We start from the raw sequence: 11566 nt of genomic DNA, 5'->3' as shown, positions 1-11566 counted from the left end.
TTAAGATCCTCAACAGAACCAAAACATTGATGTGGCGAGCTACAAAAGATGCACTGCCAACCCGGGCAAATCTCACTCGTAGAAAAGTCCTCACGAATCCTACTTGCCAAGTTTGTGAAACAGAGCCGGAGTCCATTTTCCACGCCCTCTGGTCTTGCCCGAAGCTAAAAGAGGTTTGGGCAGTACATTTTGAGCCCTTGAAAAATGAAACGCATGAGTGCTTGACCTTCCTGGATGTGTTTATTACATGTTTGGAGCAGCCCCACAACACAGACTTGTTTGCAATGCTAGCTAATCAGATTTGGTTCAGAAGAAATAAGTTGAGATTGGGTGAGGAGGTAGTGGACCCGAAGCTGCTCAACTCAAGGGCCAGAGACGCTCTCCATGAATTTCAACTCGCCACTGCCACACCCCCAAAACCCCCTCCTGTCCGAACCCCCATCAAATGGAAACCACCCCCCTCGAACTGGATCAAAATCAACTTCGACGGGGCTGTTTTCAAGGAGCAAGCGGAAGCTGGTTTAGGCTCCATCATTCGAAACGACCATGGTCTAGTTATGACTGCATCAACACAAGTTATTCCTCTGCCCACTTTTGTGGAGATGGTGGAAGTGTTAGCAGTGCGGAAGGCTCTCATCTTTGCCAATGAACTTGGTTTTGATAAAGTCATCCTAGAAGGAGACTCTGAAATTGCAATTAGAGCCATGAAATGTGATGACTACTCTGCAGCGTCCTTTGGTCACATCGTCTCTGACATTAAGGCATTGACGGCTCAGTTCAGGTGCGTGATATTCCAGCACACTCGCAGACAAGGGAACATGGTAGCACATAGCCTTGCAAGAACATCATGTAATTTTCCTCCTTTTTGTACTTGGATGGAGGAAGTCCCTCTGTCTTCTTTTGCTGTGTATTCTACAGAAACTATCAATAATATGTGAGCCCCTTGCTTTTTAGGGGCAACTTCTAAAAAAAAAGATAATAGGTGCAATTACTATCATGGGCTTCTCGTAAATTGCAGCCTATTAGCCTCTCTATGGTTGTAGCATAAGTCTCACAATTTCAATGTAATGGCTGTTGATCTTTTATTGAAAGTTTGGCAGACTATTCATAAAATAATAAAAAGATGCCCTTAACATTTACCATTATTCCTGCATGTTATCCATATGCCAACTCCAATTCCAGCATAACATGGATTTGTTTACCTGGCGTTAAATTAGAGTGCCACCTTATTGAACCAAAACCAAAACGAAAATGATAGGAAAGAAAAACCAAAAATATGAACCCTGCCCTATTAAAAGTGGGATAGATGCGTGACTCGAATCATCTATATAGGTGCAGGACTAAACAAGGGAGTGACACAATAGCAAGGGCAGAGGTGATAAAAAATAGAGGAGATTTATGAGAAGGGAGGGTATGCATTTGAGGGTATATTCAGTATTTTGAACCCAAAACAAGTGAAATAGGAGAACGTGATATCAGTTTAAATTTGCGTTTTGAAAAAAGTTGACCGATACTGTGAATTGATAACACGCTTTTTTGGCGTTTTGTAAAAACGTATTTCCGTATAAATTACCTAGCCAAACAACTTATAACAGCGTTTTCATTAAAAAATGTGTGTTTACCCAGCCAAACCGCCCAACCAAACGGACTCTAAGTATATGTTTGGATTCAGCATTTGCGTCTGCATGTTTCCTTTTTTTTTTTTTGATGCACATGTTTCACTGTTTCAGGAGACATAAAGCACTGTTCACGGGACCTACAACCACTTTATTCAGAAAAAAAATATTGAAAATGGGTCCCAGGGTACTATTCACATATTTACAAATTATTTTGCTACAGTATTTTCAGTTTCAATTTTTAGCAAAATAAGCTGTATCCAAACGGACTCTAAATCTTTAAAATCAAAAGATGCCTACCACATAATTAGGTACAATTTTATGCCACAATTTGCCACATGATTGGTTTAGGTGTATTCCCACATGGCTCACTAACACACCTTTGTTAATCCCTGTGGCTAGTTGTAACACAAAGTTATTCCAATTATATGGTACTAGCATAATTCTTAGTATTATCTATTATGTCAATGCAACCGCTTAATTATAAAAAAATTATATATGAATTGAAATTATTATATTAATAATTAGTGAGATACATGACAAAATATATATTAATTTGGTTAAATTTCATTAACATACCCTAAGGTTTGGGTTAATGACAACTAAGTTCAAAACTTTTCAAAATTAAACAATTTGGTCCCTAAAACCAACTTAATCCCCAAAATAATTTTTTTTTTAAAAATAACTAACTGGTCTAACAGTATTTAGGGACCAAGTTAGCTTTAGAAATCAAATTGGTCAATTTTAAAAAGTCTTAGACCTAATTGGTATTAGCCAAAATCTCAGGGTATGTTAGTGGAATTTTCCTTATTAATTTTATGACATATAAGGTCTGTTTGGATACCGTTTATTACTGAAAACTGAAAACATTGTAGTAAAATAATTTTTAAATATGTGAATAGTGCAGTGGAACCCAATTTTAATGAAAATTTTGATGAAAAAAAGTACTTGTGGGTCCCGTGAACAATGCATGGGACCCATTAAGTTGGACACAAACGCAACTGAAAAATCATTTCAACTCTATCTAAATGTTCACATAATAGAGGGAATTTGTAGAGTAGCAGTGTGAGGGGATTCTATATAGTAAGTTAGCCAACATTTGAAAGAATTAAGAAAAGTAGCATCTTGAGTTTTAGAAACTCGAGATCTAATTAAAAATCGAGTTTTAGAAACTCGCTTTGCACTTGCTGTGAATTGCTGACTTGGCTTAAAATGTCCATGTAAATCTCGAGTCTTAAAGACTCGATTTCTACATAGCGAAAATTGAGTCTTTAAGACTCAATATTTAATTAAACACAAGCATAACTCAAGTAAGGGTTTAATTAAAATTTGAATAGAACTCGAGTCTTATAGACTCGAGTTTTGTTGAGAAAAATTTTAAACGCACGCTTTATAAACACAGATACACTCAGCCTCACTAACCTCTCACCCAAAAACAGAGCATCCTCACTAACTCTTACCCATACACTTAGCCTCACTAACTCTCACTCACCCATAACTCTCACACCACATTGCCTCTCACTCTCACTCACCCATAACTCTTACACCACATTGTCTCTCACTTTTACTCACCACACTGCCTCTCTCACTGCTCTTCCCTCTTAACAAATTCATATCTTAGGTAAGGATTTTTCGATTTGATTGTCATTGTAGTTGGGTATTAGTTGTCTATGGGTGTGGGTTAAAGAATTTGACTATTTATTTTGTAGATAGTTAACATAACTTAGTTAAGATACCAATATTGTGAATTATAGAACTTTGTTTTGTTAGTGTTAATTTTTTGAGTATTTATTTACATGGTTTTTGTTATCAAAATTTTATTCATCATTTCTAGGCTCTTATTTTTATCATGATTTAACAAGTTTTTTGACTTTACTCATCATTGTTTTGGGTATGAAATGGGTAGTGAATGAATGTAATGAACGAGTATGTAATCATGCCCTTTGAATGGGTATGTAATGAAATGAGTAACTTACTCCCTTCGAATGAATTGTAATGAAATGGGTATGTAATTCATGCCCTTTGAATGTGTAATGAAATGGCTTTTTTTGTATTGGGTATGAAATGGGTATGTAAATGTTATGGGTATGTAATTAGATAAAATGTTGTATACTTTTACAAGGATTTTGGCTTCTTTTTTTTTGTATTGGGTATGGAATAGGTAGTCTTAGCATGACGGAAAAATGATTTGGGTATGAAATGTGTAACGAATGTGTAATGAAATTCATATCCTTTGAATAAATTGGAATTTGTACTTTGTGTAACTTGACTAGATAAAATGTTTTTTTAACTAACATAGTAACTTGACTCTAACAGGCTCACAATGCCTGAAATTGATATAATCCTATACCACGGTGGTCCGCTTAAGAATGCCAATGCGAACAAGGGATTGCCATTTGAAGGGCCGAGTATAAAGTTGTATTATACCCAAATTAATCATAGGTTGAAGAACCTTGATGAATTAAAGATGATAGTTATGGAAGAATTGTGTGTGAATCCTACTGTACACAACATATAAATTACTTATCGTATGTCACATGAAGTCCTGAAGAACCGGATTAATTACAAGTATATGGCGATAGAAACAGACAAACGTGTAAAGATGATGTTTGACAAGTTGGAGAGAATACCTGAAGTAAATGGTATTGAGTTGTACATACAGTTGGAGCCGCATACAGAAGTTGGTATCGAGGAAATCCAACAAACAACCACAAGTTTACAGGTTACAGTTTTGGATGCTCAATATGAGTATTCTACACATGTAGAGTATGATGATGTTCATGCCGATAATGATGATAATGATGATGATGATGGTGATGAGGATGACGATGACGACGACGACTATGTTGATGAGACTACTGCCATTAACGGTGAAGATTTTGTCGATAAAGATGAGTTTGAAGAGAGGATGACTTTGGGGATTTTGAGAAGGACTTTTGGGACTTTGAGAGGGACATTGATGATGATGAGACATTGGACAGTAGTGAACCCGATGCAGACAATGTTATTAGTGTCCAAAACATTACGGACACAATCCCTGCCTATGCACCTCCTGCCTTGTCATTTTTTACAAATACTTGGGAAAATATGGTTGATCCTTCACATATTGAGATACCATTTGTGTCTACTTGGAGAAAGGGGATGAATTTGTGCAAAGGGTTGACTTTTGCCAATAAAGTAGAGGTGCAACGCGTATTAACAATTTGTGCCCTCAAGGAAAACAAACATTTTATGATTAGTAGGTCGACGAAGAAAAAACTTTGTGTAAAATGCGTGGATGAGTCATGCAAGTGGTATGTCTGCGTAGTCATGAAGCCAATCTCCACGGACTATGGATGGTCACCGTATATGTGGGTCCTCAAACGTGTATACCGATTGGGGTGCAAAATGATGGTAGAATGATGACTTCTTATTTTATTGCATCAGACATCCTTAAGAAGTTATGTGAGGATCATACAACCCCAATTAAGCATCTCATATCTATGATAGAGTCAAAATATCAGGGCCATAAGCCTTCTTACTACAAGGTATGGGATGCGAAACAAAAGACGATTGGGAAGATGTTTGAGAATTGGGAAGAGTTTTACCAAAGGTTACAAAAGTTGCTAATGGCATATATTGATCAGGATCCGACTACCCAAGTGTTCTATCGTACCACACCTACCGATGAAGATAACACCATATTTTTGCATTATGTGTTTTGGTCTTTTGGTCCAAGCATTGATGGATTCAAATATAGCAAGCCGGTTATCAGTATTGACGGGACCCATCTGTATGAAAAATATCAGGGAAAGTTGTTTGTCGCAATGGCAACCGACGCTAACAACAAGGTATTCCCTCTAGCCTTTGCTGTTGTGGATTGTGAGTCAGGGTCCATTTGGAAGTGGTTTTTACAATGCCTTAGAGATACGATTGGCCACGTGATACCTGATGAAGGCATTTGCAAAATTTCTGACTGACATCTCGGTATCAAAAACGCCATTGCAAATTGGCCTAGAGGGGATAATGGAAAAACACAAGTATTTCATAGGTATTGCCTTCGACATGTTGCTAGCAAGTTCAACACACTACCCCAACTATACCAGACAACCACTACCCAAACTATACTGTGACGGATCACGAAGGTTCCACAGGAACTCTAAGAACATCAGATGCACCCTATCTCCTAACTTGTCCATGAAAATCTTATCCCCTAGTAGCGCTAAAATATAGCACCGGGCATACTGATGTATTTGAATCTCCGTTGTGTCATGAGGTAGTGGCTCTACAATGTGATCAACGAGGTGGTTGATGAGAATTCTTTGCCCCACCAAAATTTTGTTGTCATTCGCTGGAACTCCAAAACCAAGCAACTCCTCGCACAGTTGCCTCCAATTCCCATCCACCACAGCAGTCGACCCAACCAAGAACTCACCGTCTATAGGAAGTCCGAAAATGACCTCCACATTTTCTAGGCTGATTGACATCTCACCATGTGGAAAATGGAACGTATGAGTCTCCGGCCGCCATCGCTCAACTAGGGCCGATATTAGGCAATGATCTATCTCTCTAGAAAGGGCCCTAAACAATCCTTCTAGCCCCCAACTTGATAATGTCAATCACTCGATTATTTTGCATCATTATGTTTGCCATCTCCTTAGCGCGACCATGGCATGTAAGTTGGCCCGGGTCCTGTAAAATCGATAAAAATTATAGCGGTTGTTATAACTAAATATTTCACCTCGTCATTCCAAATGTCCTCTGATCGATGATTTCGTTGTTATGTCAACAATGAAGGATCTTCTGGACCAGGGCGCACGATCTCTGGCTCCTCATCGATCCGAGACTCCATACTACAATGTGTGCTACTGTGAGATTATACATAGTGGTAGACATACATTATTTGGTGTGTAAGTCATCACAAATCAGGCATTACCACAACACACAATGATTTCACATGAAGATATAAAAAATAATTCACTGCATAAAAGATTTGAAATATTACAGCTGAACCACCTTTGATGATCTAAATGAAAGGATTTTATATTTGCATAAAAATTGGGATAGCCATTTGAATAAGCACGAAGCACACTATACATACATACAAACTTCTATATGTGCTGCATGTTTTTCCACAAAATTAAGTCTTCATAAATAACTCTAATGCCCACAAACAATTATATTAAGCCTAATTACACAACCTCAACATACAAGATATGAAGAACATATATCCCAAGTCAAAATTTTGACAAATAACATAGTTCAACACACCTCATTAAAAAGACCTCCTGCCTAAACTCTCTCTACATATCTGAATTTACACGCTCAGACTCAAGGACTTTAACAGCTACTTCTACACCAAAAAATTATATTAAAACAATACCAAATAACTCAGCGGCTTGGTAAAATATTAATAAGTTGTGCAACTGAGTTAAATAGATGGAAGCATATCAGAAGAATGAAAAATCCAGCAAACTACCAAGACTCTGTAAACAATACTAATTACAAAGACTCAATTGAAAGTTTAGAAAAAGATCCCCTAGTAGAGAAGCCTAAGAGTTAAGACATTGTAATCATTATTGATTAGCATTCTCCAATTTCCTCATCATATAGTCTGACATAGATTGTCAACACCAAACTGGCAACACATGTGATATACAAATGCAGTCACGCAAAGTAAATAGAACAGCTAGAATCCCAAAGATACATGGGTTCATTCGATTAAGAGAGAGATTTACAATAATTACTAAAAAAAAATAGTAAGATCAACAGTTATTTAGAGAAAAATAGGAAGATCAATCCAATGCAATTGCAGAAAACATGGACTAGACATCCAAACATAGTGTATAATCAGAACTCTTCTAGCAGGAAATATAAAAAATACAATGAAATAAAAAGAAGAAGAAGGCATAATAAGAAACAGCAGCCACACCAAACATCCAACCAAAATTTTATTCTAGTACCATCAGCTACCTCAAATTAATCATGATGCATCAAATAAGATAACAAAATTCAATCATAAGTCAACAATAATCTACCTATCTTGACAAATGCCAGTCATATAAAGGCTTGTTTCCCGCTATTTAGCTGATTTTCATTTTAATAATTTACCTATCTTGCAAATCGCTCTATGCTACATGACATTTTAATTTCTTACTATAACATCTAAATTCTCTTACTCTACCCCAACAGCTATTCTTGAGGTCAGATTCCTTCTAAACAACAACAACAATTTCCACCATTAATCAAACCAATCCATCTAAGGCCTTAACATGAATCTTGTCCCTCCTGCTCATATAGTGTCACGACCCAAATCCATGGAACATGAATTTAGATACATGACTAACTTGCTGAACTTATATCACTCAATAAACATGATTAATTTAAACATAATTCAAAACTCCAAATACACAATGCTATTGATAAATCTCTTACAATAACTAAAATCCACAAATTTAGAATAATCTCCAAAATACTATGAAATCTAAAGCGGAATAAAAAAATACTAATAATCTTTAAGACTTCAAGTATTATTGACTTCGCCTAAACTCCCACGCTCTGCCTTGCACCTTACGAAGCAATCCAAAGGTTCTGTTCCCCAACTAAACTTTAATCTGAAAATTGTAATTGATGGGGTGAGCCACACATCCAGTAAGTAATTATACAGAATACACAACGGAATAGAGTCAAGTAAAGCACGAGTATTTTGATTTTTCACAAACTCATTCAATGATATCAAAATAATTATTTCAAAACATATAATGAATCACTTAATACATATGTAATCGCATCTTAAAGTCATTTGAAATCACATACATATAATTGATCAGAGCACAGTGTCACATATACACATCACATATTCTCACATACAATCCTGTGAGCGAATACCAACATCTGACCCCTGCTGGTGAGGGATCAACACATATTCTCACATACAATCCTGTGAGCGGATTTACACATATATCTGATATATCTGATCAATTCTAAAAACAACTATTTTGAGTCACATATCACAAAGCAAAGTTTATACAAAATATAATAATTTACTTGATATTAACAATTTCTTTTCAAATACAGAGGTATATCAAAGATCACAATATCGAATAGAACATAAATCAAAGGATGCTTGACTTTCTTAGAAAGTGAATAAGAACTGAAGAGTTTATATAAATATTATATAATTCTTGAGTAAGTCTAAAAGCTCAATTTTCTAAAAGAAAAGTTTCAAACACCATTTGGAGAATAGGAATATGACTTTGAAATCACCTGGTTTTACACAATTTAAAGAACAATAACCTTTTTCGAAAACTTTCTTTGAAACTCAATTATTTTTAGAAAATAGTTTAGTTTAGAAATCATCTTTTAAATGAGATTGGGACATTCAAAACGTGATTTAAAATTCGAAGTTTCTCTTTAAAACATTGTCTAAAAGTCGAAGTTTCTCTTTCAATGATATAAAAATAATGCTTTCCATAAACTTTAGAAAACGTAAGCTTTAGAAACATAACTTTTGAAAACCTTTGACTTCTAAGAACCTAAAGAATAAAACTTGTGCATATTATACATAATTATTTACCTCTCTTGCTAATATATCTGAACAAAGCGGAGCACTTTTAGTCTTCCGTAAGCTTTAAACAGAAAATTACTTTAATCAATAAGCATGAAAATTCATTATCATAAACTACTTCCTAAAAACACTATAATCCTCCATAACCTCCTCTTTTTCCTAGAGTCATAATATAGGCAGAATTATTTCCCATACGTAGAAACATCTAATCCGAATATACCTATTAGTTATTCTATAACAATCGACCAATATATCAAATATCATATTAAACCAACTACAAGACTTCATGTTATTATTGAACACCACCTTCTCTTTAGGGTCAATCCTAAACTAGTAATATAATCGAAGTATTCAAAGTCTAGTCTAGTCCTTCATACCAAATCTTTCACACACTAAAGTATAATAACTGAATTAATCATGGCAGCAATACACTTGAACGGATATTCTATTCATCTTTAATCACAGGCCAAAATACTATATGACAATAGTTCTAATAAAAACTATAGATCTGCCCCTGCCAAGACTAGGGAATGATTACCTGATGAGAGATCAATCTTTGAGCGCTAACTATAGTCTATAGATGATGCCTCCAACTGTCCATGCTCTTTTCTTTTTTTTTCTTTTTTTGGTTAATGCGTATAATGAAGAAACCCTAGAGCCTTCCAAGATTTTATAGCTTCTAATAAACCTCAATTTAAGGTATTATTAACAACTAACCTATTTAGGTTAGCTAGAACTCCAAGGGATTCCAATAACTCTTAGACTTGTTATCCAAAAAGGTTTTTATTCTCTCAACCTTTTCCTTAACTGATAAGGAGAATAATGCTTTAATTCCTTAATCTTTCTATAACTGAAACAAAATAATTGAGGACTACACGTTACCTAATTGTGCAGTCTATTGTTTCATCTCTTACTTTGGGTAATAATCTTTGTTGGCCACAAAATTACACCTCACATTTAGCATATCCAAAAACTAACTATGTAAATAATCCTATCATGACACTACATGTTTATCCACATCACTTGTCAAAGCTAAAATAATAATATTAATAATGATGATAAAATCGGGGTATTACATATAGTAACTATTTATACTTGCATTTTGACAATTACTGTCAGTTTTTACTAGACACGTGTATTTGAGTAACCTTAATCCTTAGGACAACTTTCATTATGCAATGTCAAGCTCTCCCTGATTTTTGGAGTGACTGCCTAATTGTACAGAAATCCCTACAGTTCTCGATTTTTAAATTATTATAATTGCTTTCTCAATTAATAGCTTATTACCAAGTAGTGAGCATTTGTTTTAGATTTCCCAAGCTTCTCAACTACTTTATGACTAATGATTCACTCACTATTAAACTTGCTGACTTTTGCCATCAAAAGAATCAAAACTAAAACACCAGTGGACATTTTGGAGTGGACATGGACATTACATGAACTTGGTAATGTTAACAAAAAGTTAAAATTTTATATAGTGAGTGAATGAACTTGGTAATGTTATGAATCAAAACTAAAAGAATCAATATGTACCTATTTATTTATTCATGTACATGTTCATTTAAAATTTTGACTCTTTGTTAATAAGTTATGCAGAGTTTTCCTAGCATGATGGAGCTTTTATTTCTATGGCCTTAGTTACAATTATAGTTCCTAATTCAGGACCGGTTGGTATTATCAACATTACTCAAATTCTTTGTCTTGCTAAGGAATTCTAGACATGATAGGAACTGCAAATTTGTTATAGCCTAGAGTGAATCAAAACTAATCTTTTTGGAGTGGTAATATAATTTTAGGATAAACAAATTCCCTACAAACTCAAAAAAAAAAAAGCATATATATTTTTCAAGTTTTGAGCATATTGCCCACCTAGTTAGTTCGTGGGCAGCTCTATTCATCTCTCTAGGAACCCAATTGAAGGAGGGTGCTCTGCACTTGGTCACCGTGTTCCTAATACCATCAATAATTGCCTTAATCACCAACTAGGATATGGATTTGGTATCATACTTACCTCCACATAGGTTTTTACATCTCCTTGAATCAACATAAGCCATGCTTTATTGGGAAATTTCACATACTAACTATGGTGAATATCCTCTTATTTCACCTTTTTCTTATTCCTATATGGCCATCCAACAACACACATAGTAAGGAATACCCATTAAGCTTTTTATCACTAAAGAAAATTAAAATTTGAATTTTTATTAAAAGCCCATAAACACAATCTTGATTCTTGAATGACAAACAAAATAAAGAAAACTCCTTTATCCATTTATTCTCAATTCCACCAAAAAAAAAAAAAAAAAAAACAACAACAACAACAACAAAATTCTAATTTCAATGACATCTATGTCTACAAATATAAAGCAATTTTAAACAAAACCCAAATGGGCACATATCAAAA

Source organism: Quercus lobata, chromosome 9 (assembly GCF_001633185.2).
Source record: "Quercus lobata isolate SW786 chromosome 9, ValleyOak3.0 Primary Assembly, whole genome shotgun sequence".
NCBI classification, from domain to species: Eukaryota; Viridiplantae; Streptophyta; class Magnoliopsida; order Fagales; family Fagaceae; genus Quercus; species Quercus lobata.
The sequence above is the reverse complement of the archived record's forward strand: the minus strand, read 5'-3'. Positions refer to the sequence as shown.